Genomic DNA, 12,891 nt, shown 5'->3' on the forward strand with positions numbered 1-12,891 from the left:
TCTAACTAATGTCTACTAATATCCTCAATTAAGGATCTGTCTTTCTAGTCAGTTTTACCTCGATCTCTTCTATAATGGAATACTTGGGTGACGTGAATTCGTTCACATTAACATGATGCAGCTGCTCAGATATTCCAGAAATAGTTGTAAGATACCTTACTCATCTACGCTTTATTTATGCTTTACTTGTATCCTTTATTATGAAGTAGATATCCTCAAGTGACACCAAAATGCCTTGTTAGTCTTCAATTTTGATACACACACACACGCGCGCATACACACACACGCACGTACACACACACGCACATACACACACACACACACACACACACATACGCACACGTTATAAACAAAGTTTGGAAACATCCAATTTAGCAGAGAAATATTTACTTTCTTTTGTGTAAAATATATATATTTATAGTAAAATAATCACACACACACACACACACACACACACACACACACACACACACACACACACACACACACACACACACACACATACACACACTGAATGATAAAAAGTGCTCAGTACATGTTGCGGAATGTATTGTTAAAAAACGGAATGTTTGTCTCGCAACTTGAGTTTCATGTCCTTTCGATCTTCAGAGGAGTACAGTTACAGTTGGTGATGTAATTAGATTTGTTGGTGTAGGTGTGGTCTCATTGGTTTGCAATTTGCTATTTTTGGTTGATTGTTTTATTTTATTTTGTGTCCTGTTGTTTACTTGCATTTTAATCTATTTTGTTATTGTATGTTTTGTCTAATTTTATTGGGTGGGTTGTGTATTTACTGACTTTATCTGTTAATGTCATTGAATCTGTTATAATATCTTTTTGGATCGCCTCGAAATAAACAGACATAAAAGTTTTGAATAAAAACAATTTACATTAAATTTCTTCTATAAAGAAGCCATTCAATTCTTTATTCTTGACCAAACAAAACATTAATCACATTAACAAAAGCCTATCAACCATGAAATACCTTTCAGAATATGAGAAGCTTCTACAGCCCATACCTTTAATTTAATATAAATTCTCAAAGATTACACGAATACATAAAAAAGAACAAGGCTCTAATATTTCTTAAATTTAATGAATACAATGTTCTAGCAATGCATCAACATTTGCAAACACAACACGATAAACGCGAATACAAACTCAACCCAATCAGAATGCCATGAGATGTAAGCAAATACAATATTATTCTCCACACCATTTTCCTTTATCTTTTTTAGTTTCAGTGTCTTTCCTCTCTTTAAAACAAAACATTATTCTTCTTCGAATTCTGTTGGGAATTGATCAATTTGGAACAATTAAAATCTTTTAAAAGAGTCGACCATCGCCACTTAGGTGTCCTAGAAGTGACCTGTTTTAGACCTGTTTTCAGAGGATGATTCACAACAGTACACCGCGGCATCTGCTTAGTGACCAAAGGGAAAGGCCATCTCTTGGAGCCATTTCATATTGCGCTCTTGATGTGTCACGTGAAACTTCTTTCCCTGTACATAATGACACTCTATTCATTGCATCAAAAGCGAGAATTGTTGAGAGGTACTCTTTTTAAACTGGGACCTAGGAGAGCTGTCTAGGAGCACACAGAAAACATAACAGTGTTGGATATTGCAGAAGTAAATTTAGTTAGAACATTTCTAAAAGTATACAAGGTGGTAGTAAGTAGAAAATATAATCTGGAAAATACAGTCGGTTTACGATTCGGTACGTGGAGAAGGAGGCACAAGCAGCCAAAATTCTGGTTATGGCGAGTGAAACATCTTTTAGATCCAGTATTAGAAATAAATGAGGAAACTCTTCATACCCTAATAGGTAGTATTGCATGTTCATTGTGCTATGAGGAAGATATACAGATGAAAATTCAAGAATGAGTGGTGAAAACAGAAAAGGGGGAAAAAAAGAATGAAATCACAGAAACAAAAGACAACATAAAATAAGGAAAATAGGTGAAGAGGAACAATATTTTCCAAAAGACAATGGCATCCCTTTTCAGGCAACTGAAGAAGAAAATGAACTAAGAGTCAATGTTTGAAAATCCAAGAAGCAACTAATAGATAAAATTGCACATATCTGATACCAAGGCTTTTTCAAAAACGTTACAGTGATATAAATTCAGTTAGGCTCAGAATCTAAACAGCATGCAGGACATAGGTTATTAGCACAAGTAAAACTTTACTTCGAACTTAAACGAGATTACCCTCATAATCCTCTCTACGATAGGCACAAGGCTCGAAATTTTGGTGCAAACGGGACTAATCGATTACATTGACTCCAGTACACAACCAATATATATTTTAATGACCCTGAAAGGAAAAAGGCAATTTCAACCTCTGCAGAATTTGAACTCAGAACATGAATCAGAAGAAATGCTGCTAAGCATTATTGTTCTGCATGCTAACGATTTCGCCTTGACTATCACCGTAATGGTGTTTTTTCTCAAAAAATGGAATCAATAAAATAAAATAGCAGTAAAGAAGGTGGGTCGACTAATTTTCTCCCTTTAAAAATTGCTGGCCTCGTGTCTAAATTAGAACCGATTATTATTATTACTTTTATTCGAGCTCAGTGAATTTGAAGTGTCTCCAGAATGGCGGGGAAAAGATTTGCAGTATTTATTCATGAGCTCTACGTTCTGAATTCAAATTCTAGCGAGGCTAACATTGCTTTACGTTTGTTTGGCTTCGGTAAAATGAAGTTCAACATAAGTACAGAGTTGGACGTAATTCACTTGCCCTCTCTCTTCAAATTTGATGTCCCATATATATTTGGGTTCGATAAAGTGAGTACCAGTCAACTTCTGCATTAGATATAACCATATATGAACTTACCCTCTACGTTTAAAAATCACTGTTGCTTTGTACATCAGTTAGAAAGCAATAATGTTTTTATTTGAAATCTTGTGATTTTCATGTAATATTTTCGTTTTTTAAATTTCATTCATGAACACATTACATATAGAAATTCTTTTAAAAAATGTATTACTTTTATTTAAACTTATGTCACTTATTTTATATTTTTAAAAAAAGATTTTTGATAGTTCAGCATTTTATTTTAACCGTTTGACGTCGAGAAAAAAAAAAGGTAAAAACATAAGTGAACACCAACAAAATTTTAAAAAAATATATCTTAATTATATATCCTTTGTCAGAAATGTTTCGTTTGTTACAGAAAAAACAGATTTAATTTTATCAATAAATGAGGAGGTAAAAAAAAAGCCGTAAATGCAGTAAAAAATATCGTCTTACGTGCCAAGTTATGAAAAATGTAAAGTTACATATAATATCAACTAAACTTTACCATTAAAAGAAAACTTCAAACTTTCAGAAAACGTATAAAACAAAATAACATCTAACCTTATGAGAGACACAAGTGAAGAATAATAAAATATTTATTATAAAATCTTTCTATTTTTTTTGGTTAAGTCTTCATGCCATAAGGAATCAAAGAATTGTTCCATTTGAATTTACAGACATTTATATAATATTTATAGTTATTCTATCAAAGGTGTGCATGTACTTGTCTGAAATGCTGGTGCCTGGTTTCTTTTAGCTGTATTGTGATTGGACATGAATGTGAAATACGTACGTATTAATATATTTGAACGTGCGTATAAATTCATACATACATACATACATACATACATATATATATATATATATATACACACACACACACACACATATATATATGCACATATACATACATATATATATATATATATATATATATATTATACATACATATATAATATATATATATATATATATATATATATATATATTATATAGAGGGCATTATACACATAAATGCCTCACACTAAGAGGGACATAAGTCATTACTACCAAAAAATTTCACCAATGCAGTTTTTCAAAGCAACACATTTAAAAAATGAATTTAGTCCTATATCACCTGTGATTTCGCACTCACCGCATAAAAAATGCGTCCATGCTCATCGGTAGAACTGATTCTGACACATCATGAATAAACGACCAACACCGTCGAAGCCGAACAGGCAACTGCTCTCTCCAACGAAGCACATGGAGATGTTTATAAATCATATATTCGGTAAATGGCGGGCTTCGACGGTGTTGGTCGTTTATTCATGATGTGTTCAGAATCAATTCTACCGATGAGCATGGACGCATTTTTTATGCGGTGAGTGCGAAATCACAGGTGATATAGGACTAAATTCATTTTTTAAATGTGTTGCTTTGAAAAACTGCATTGGGTATGATTAGTGAAATTTTTTGGTCGTAATGACTTATGTCCCTCTTAGTGTGAGGCATTTATGTGTAATAATGCCCTCTATATAATATAAATTAATATGTTCAAAAGAAAAAAATTATTTTCGAATTTTTTCTCTTATGAGGTTTTTCACGCTAACTACCTGATAATTTCTTTTTAAGATTCCTTATTAAGAAGTTATCCTTAATTGCTAAATATATATATATACATACATATATATATATATATATATATATATATATATATATATATATATAATATATATATATACACACATATATATATGTATGTGCATATATGTAATTATTTATGTGTATAGTATCGGTTTCAAATTTTGGCAGAAGATCAGAAAATTTGAGGGAAGGGGAAGTCGACTACATCGTCTCCAGTGCTCAAATGGTGCTTATTTTATCGACCCCAAAAGGCAAAATCGATCCCGGTGGATTTTTGAGCTCAGAACATAAAGACGAGCGAAATGGCGCTAAGTATTTTGCCCAGAGTTCTAACAACTTTGTCGGTTTGCTGCTCCATTTATGGATTTAATATTAGTTCTTCATATACAGATTACCATTCGTTTTATACTAGGAGCTGATCTTAAGCAGGTCTGTATAGAAAAGTCTTACAACATTCGGATGACTCTAAATAAGAAATTATACATATAGGCGCAGGAGTGGCTGTGTGGTAAGTAGCTTGCTAACCAACCACATGGTTCTGGGTTCAATCCCACTGCGTGGCATCTTGGGCAAGTGTCTTCTGCTATAGCCCCGGGCCGACCAATGCCTTGTGAGTGGATTTGGTAGACGGAAACTGAAAGAAGCCTGTCGTATATATGTATATATATATATGTATGTGTGTGTTTGTGTGTCTGTGTTTGTCCCCCTAGCATTGCTTGACAACCAATGCTGGTGTGTTTACGTCCCCGTCACTTAGCGGTTTGGCAAAAAGAGACCGATAGAATAAGTACTGGGCTTACAAAGAATAAGTCCCGGGGTCGATTTGCTCGACTAAAGGCGGTGCTCCAGCATGGCCGCAGTCAAATGACTGAAACAAATAAAAGAGTAAAAGAGTATATGCTATATGACTTACACTGAAATTTTGTTTAATGTGAGAAAGTCTGTGACATAGCCAAGTCGAAATTAATTTCCATGTAGTGAAGAACTGGCCGAGTCAAAAATGTAACTCTGTTATGAACTTAGTTATAAAATTTTCTATTGCATTTTGCGTAATAAAAAAAGCAAAGTGATTACAAAATTAATCAAAAAGTGGTCTCTAATAGAAATATTAATATTTCTAAATCTCTCTAAAGGAGACTACGGCAGCGGTACTGGATATTAATAGTTATCGCCAAGCTAACATGGCAGTCCAGGAAAATAGGACGAATGCTGCCGTTGATTAGCTCCAAGACGCCATCGCCTCTAGCTAGCTATGTAACACACTACCTCCCCTGTTCGAAGGTTGTAATGGACACAGGTTCGTGTGTCACATAGCTAGCTAAAGGCGATGGCTTCTTGGAGCTATCAACGGCAGCATTCGTCCTATTTTCCTGGACTGCCATATTAACTTGGCAATAACTATTAATATGGTCTCTAATATTTTTCTTAAGATGTTCTAAATTTGGTTCTACATGTAATGTAATACTATTCAGAAAGGGAAAAATGGTTAGAAGGGATTTGAGGAACCAGAAAACTTGGGTAAAATGAAATCGAAGCAGTGAAAAGACAGAACGAAAGAAAGTTGACAATTGATTTACGTCGACATGCGCGGGTGAAATCAATCTTTTGGGGGACTGGCGGTTGTCCATGTATTCATGGCTCCTTTTAAACGCCATTGACGTTGTCCATGAAAAGGGTGCAAACTTGGGCTAATGCAACGTAGCACCTGATCAATCTCAGGCGTTCTTGCCGGAACACAAATGGTCGAATCAGTTATTTTTCTAAATATTCTGACAGTCTTTATTAGCTCCGAGACGATGAGAGGCAACGCTGATCTCGGCCGTACTTGAACTTACAGTGCTGAGAATAGCAACATATATCACGATATTTTATATGAAACACCGTAAAACTCTCTCAATTTGCCATGTTAAACGTATAGATACTTACTGAAATATAAGGCTATACGAAGGCAAACGTGCGCACACACACCGATACACACATATACACAAATATATCCATATCTCATACAATGTATTTATATCTCATAATAAAATGTAAAACATATTTAATCATCAACACATTTTAGTGAAATCCTTTCATTATGTATATGTAATAGTATATTGAATGTACGTGTGCATGTACATATAGATACAAGCATAGTTATATAGCTGTAATCATGTATATAGTTTATGCAACCCTATACGTGTGTATGTATTTGAATGTATATATATATATAATATCTAGATATGTACATATAAACATATGCATATATACATGTATATGTATTTACACACACACACATACACATAATGTGTTAAATATACATTATTGACTGTCGTTTTACGCCGCAGTTACTCATTTTAAATAGCAAAAAATTATATTTCCATTTTACTTTTCTTACTATATTTATTAAATTCACTTTTACCGTATCTTTTTAAAAATTCTACTTCTATAGATTTGAATAAATGTTTTTCGGCAGCGAACAGTTTGCATAGGAAAAAAAATTACTACTCGGTTTAATTTAAACATATTGAGACGAGATCTGAGGTCAGTAGTGAACAGTGATTTTTGGATGTTAGGTACAAATACGTAAGTCTGGTGTAATAAATAGAATGATGCAGTAACTGATATTATGTAACATGTATAGTTACGTAATAGTAATGCGATATAATACGTGTGTACTTGTTATAATCACTTTGAAGTTATATGTATGTGTATATATATATATATATATATATAATACAAACATATCCGCTTCCAACCACAGGCAAACACTCAGATACAGACACACAGACATTTAGCCACAAAAATGCATATATGTGTACTAGTGTGAGTATGTGTGTGTATTTTGTGGTATCTCAAAAGGGTCCGGATGCCAATAATAAATACATGCACTGGTTGTATTTCATTTCTTTCATTATCATCATCATCATCATCATTATATTAATAATAATAATAATAATAATAATAATAATAATGATTATTGTTATTATTATTATTATTATTATTATTATTATTATTATTATTATTATTATTATTATTATTATTGAGTGAAAGAGCAGTTCATGCCATCAAAGTGACACTGGGGTAAAATATACGAAGCCCAATATACCCATCATGACTACCCGTCTGATAAGGGTACACCAGGCACATGCATCACAGCCATATGTGCGCGACATGGTGATCCCATATCAAGATAAACAGCACATGACCTTGCAGGTGGGGCCCAGTTAGAAATTTCTTCTAGTCGAGTAGCCCGTCCCGCTCAAAAGGTCCCTGAATAAGGGTTGTTTAAGGATGTTGAAAGAACCACCCATGTTTCCAGAGGTGAATTATTCAAACCCCAAAGAATCCCTCTCAACACATGGCTATGATGCTCCCCCACTACTTCTGCTCGTGATCAGAGATGCACATATCGTCAGCCACTAAGGGACATGCTCAACTGGTTAAGGTCAAACAACTGACAAGCAAATATGTGGTATTGAGCAGAGACTGGGGTAAAATATGCGAAGCCCAGTATACCCATCATGACTACCCGCAAACGATCAGCGTTAAAAACTTTAATATCTGGGGATACCTGACCTTTCGAAAATGTAAACATCCATTATATTCTAAGAACACTGCAGTTTTCTCTAATCGGACATACAAAAGATCATCTTTAGTGAATTTTAAAACTTTAATATCTACAATTTTGTGTGAAAATTTTACCCGCCTCTTCTTTCCTTTCCTTTCTCCCTGAGTATTCAAAAATGTAAACATCCTTTTTATTGCAAAAACACAACAGTCTTTTCTGATCGGACATACAAACGAACATCTCTAGAAAATTTAAAAATCTATATTATCTACAATTTTGTCTGAAAGTTTCATCTTTCTTTTCTCCCTGTCTGCCCGAATATGTAAACATACTTTTATGTATATTTTTTGTGCATATGTATGTAGGCAAAAGGATATGAAAGTAAACAGGTAGACATACAGACGGATAGGTACATAGGTAATATGAACAGACAAGCACACATACACACATACGTACGCCAATGAAGACTTAAACACATGATCATATATATACACTCTTCGCTTCATACACGGACACATATGGAGACACATATCCACACATATGGAGATACGCATTCATACAAACGTATACATATATATACATATATGCATACACACACATACATACATGAATACACACATGTATGCATAGATACATACATCATACATACATGCATACATATGTATGCGCACATACACTGACTCACACACATGTATATATATATATATATATATATATAGGAGTGGGTGTGTGGTAAGTAACTTGATTACCAGCCACATAGTTCCGGGTACAGTGCCACTGCTTGGCACCTTGGCCAAGTGTCTTCTACTATAGCCTCGGGCCGAATAAAGCCTTGTGAGTAGATTTGGTAGACGGAAAACTGAAAGAAGCTCGTCGTATATACATATATGTGTGTTTGTGTGTCTGTGTTTGTCTAACCACCATCGCTTGACAACCGATGTTGGTGTCTTTACGTCCCCGTAACTTGGCGGTTCGGCAAAAATACCCGATAGAATAAGTACAAGGGTTACAAAGAATAAGTCCTGGGGTCAATTTCTTCGACTAAAGGCGGTGCTCCAGCATGGACGCAGTCAAAATGACTGAAGCAGATAAAAGAATAAAGGAATATATAATATATATATATATATATATATATATATATATATATATATATATATATATATATATATATATATATATATATATATACTATATATATATATATATATATATATATGGATATATATGTGTATATATGAATAAAATCAAAATAAGCAACAGGATATCAAGAGGTGATACAGTACGACCGTTTCAAGCGGCTCTATATTTAATTGTACGTTACATGAATTTAAATGCAGTGCTATCCCATCTGCATAAATAGAGTTTATAATCAGTTGGACACATAAATATAATTTTACTCAAATTCTCTAGTAGAGCAAGAAGAGGGAAATACATTTTTAATATCCTTTGCCGCCACTACAACTTTGCTTTGTCTAAGGCAGGATACGACAGAGGAGATATTTTTCTTACTCCTGAAAGTATAACACCTAATTATAGTGAAAATAATGAGATTTTAATTGATAGGTGGAATTTAAACTTTCTTAGTCGGGAAAACCTATCGACTTGAAAAGCATCCAGCAAACCCATGAATTTAAATAAAAAATATGCAACAACAGGAAATTAGATGCTATAACAAGTAGGAATTTTAGTTTAGAAAATAAGGGTAGTGAAGGGAATCGACAGGTTGCTCTACCCTATAAGGATAAGAAAAATACTGGTAATAGAGACATTCCTAATAATCAAGTCACGATTTTGAGAGGCGTTGAGAGATCAGGTAGATTCCGCCCTTACATGCGTCGTAAGTCTGAAATATAAGGTCTTGATTTGGTATAATGTTCTCTTCAACTGCGCCATATTCATAAACATATATAGGAAATTTATGACAATTTTAGAAAAAAATTCCCTGCTTCCCATAGAGATTACAGAATTTTTTCCACTAAGACAGTTAGAATCTCATATTCTACTCTCCCCAATATGGGTACCATCATAGCAAGGTTAAATAGAAGGAATATTAAATTAGCAAGAGTTGGTAATAATAATAATAGTGTTACTGTCAACGCTAACTTAAACCCCCTACAATATGAATAATAATATTAATGGTGTGACGTAGAAAATAGAAACAGTGGTACTAACGCTTCTAATATATACAATATAGACTGTAGCTCTGTGGTCTATACTAGCACAGAGACTACTGATACACCTGATGATGCTGAGATGAATGTGAATGATAATACAATTGAAGGATGGAGAGGTAATATCAGAAATGAAAATAACACATAGAATAGTAGTAGGATTAATAATAATAATAATAATAATAATAATAATATAATAATAATAATAATAATAATAATAATAATACATTCACTAGTACAACACAAAAACCCCCAAATATATGGCATACTAGGCATAACAACATGAACTTCCAACCTGTTGTCTCTTGAGGTATCTGGGTGAGACTTGGAGTCAACTTGTACAAATATAAAGCAAAAGTCTAACAAATACTACTACTACTACTACTACTACTACTACTACTACTACTACTACCACCACCACTACTACTACTACTACTACTACTACTACTACTACTACTACTACTAATAATAATAATAATATAATAATAATAATAATAATATTGATAATAATAATAATAATGGCATGAATATCAATAACATCAATCGTAGTAATTCTCCTAGTTGCAACTGTAGAGTTAAATCCCAAGGTTTGTTATTAGGCCGATGTCTAATCTAAAACGTAATCTATAAGTGTACAATCACAACTTATCTAGTAACTTTGTATACAGTGGCGGCCAAAATGTTCAGAACAGCATTGTTTTCGTCAGAAAAGTAGATATAATTTTTTATCACAGTTGTTTTATATTCTATAATTTTCACAGACAATAAATACGATATTATTCGTTATTGCCTGAGATTTTGGTGTAATTTGAGAGGATAATACAAAAGTTATGGATGATTTAGTGATTTACTGCAAAACCCATGGCGGCCAAAATGATCAGAACGGTTGCTTTTACTCCGTGTTTTAGTATATTTAACCGGCGAACTCTAATGTTTTGAATTTGTTTACGTGACGGTTCGTTTACTAAACATTAGTAAGAATATTTGAAGTGTACTTTGTTAATATAATGCCACTTACTCCGTTACCAATTCGTCAGCAGATTATTAAGCTTCGAAGGAAGGATAATTTAAGTATTGGATCTATTGCAAAGATTGTTAACAAGTCAAATGTGTTGTACACGGTATTCTTAAGGTCTACGATGATTGTGGTTCATGTGAATCAAGAAAGTTTACAGGTAGGCCAAGAAAAACGACCAAGAGAGTAGATCGTGCTATGGTAAAGTTGATTAAAAAGGACAGATTTAAAACTGCTTCTGCTGTTTCTCGGAAAATGAGCATTGTATTGAAGAAAACTTTCTCTCGAAAAACTGTGTCTCGTCGTTTAGTTGAACATGACCTACAAGCAAGAGCACCTGCAGTGAAGCCACTGATCAGCTCCAAGAATAAAAAAGTGTCGTCTTACCTTTGCAACCGAACATGTGTTGTGGTCTCAAGAAAAATGGCAAACGGTACATTTCAGTGATGAATCTAAGTTTATGTTATTTGGCTCAGATGGGAAAAGGTACGTTCGTAGAAAAGTAGGTGAAAAATTGTCGCCTAAATGCCTTAAGACTAGTGTTAAATTCGGTGGAGGAAGTGTCATGGTTTGGGGGATGATATCTGGAGATGGTGTGGGCCCTTTGGTGCGATTACATGGAAAGGTAAATGCAGGAGTTTATAAACAACTTGTAAAAGATCATGTCTTGCCTGTGCTGAGAAATTCAACTAAGCGACCACCCATATTCATGCAGGACAATGCTCCATGTCACAAGGCTAAGGTGGTCATGAACTTCCTCAAGGCTGAAAAGGTTATTGTTATGGATTGGCTTGCTCAAAGCCCAGATCTCAATCCTATTGAAAATGTATGGAATATTCTAGGAGAGCGTTCGAAAGCCAGAAATACTAAAACAACTGAGCAATTATGGAATGCCTTTCAGGAAGAATGGAATAAGATCACCCAGCAAGAAATTGAAAATTTAATTTCCTCGTGCAGTCAAAGATGTCAGAGTGTGATTGAAGCTAAAGGGCTTCACACTAAATATTAAATAATTCCAGTATTCTCTGTCATTTTTGATTATTTTGTTATTTTTTCAACCATTCTGATCATTTTGGCCGCCATGGGTTTTGCAGTAAATCACTAAATCATCCATAACGTTTGTATTATCCTCTTAAAAGACACCAAAATCTCAGACAATAACAATTAACATTGTATTTATTGTCTGTGAAAATTATAGAATATAAAACTACTTTGATAAAAACTTATACTTACTTTTCTGACGAAAACAATGCCGTTCTGAACATTTTGGCCGCAACTGTATATAGGATGTTCAATAAATATGAAAAAAACGTATTAATAGCCATTTTTCATATTTTAGGCTCAAACATAAAGCTAATTGTGTATCCCTATCTAGGAAGATTTAGGAACTAATGGAACGCAGAATCGAATTTAGCCTTAAATGGGATATTATAAGGAAAGCGCAGCCTTAGAGAGATAGTCGATACGGGTGCGAGCTGTACTCTATGGAAACTTATGAAATTTTTAAATATAGGGACAAGAACAACCTGATTAATAATAGATTAGACCTAAGGATTCATGCGTACATAGGGTCACCCGAACATTTAAATATTTTCGAAATTAGCGCTTAAATGTGCTACACTTGAACTTGGATATGGGAAATTAATTTTTAGTGCCATATCTGATGTGAACTTACCCCCTAGTATTATATATAACTGGCAGTATCGCCCGGCGTTGCTC

Source organism: Octopus sinensis, linkage group LG5 (genome assembly GCF_006345805.1).
Source record: "Octopus sinensis linkage group LG5, ASM634580v1, whole genome shotgun sequence".
NCBI classification, from domain to species: Eukaryota; Metazoa; Mollusca; class Cephalopoda; order Octopoda; family Octopodidae; genus Octopus; species Octopus sinensis.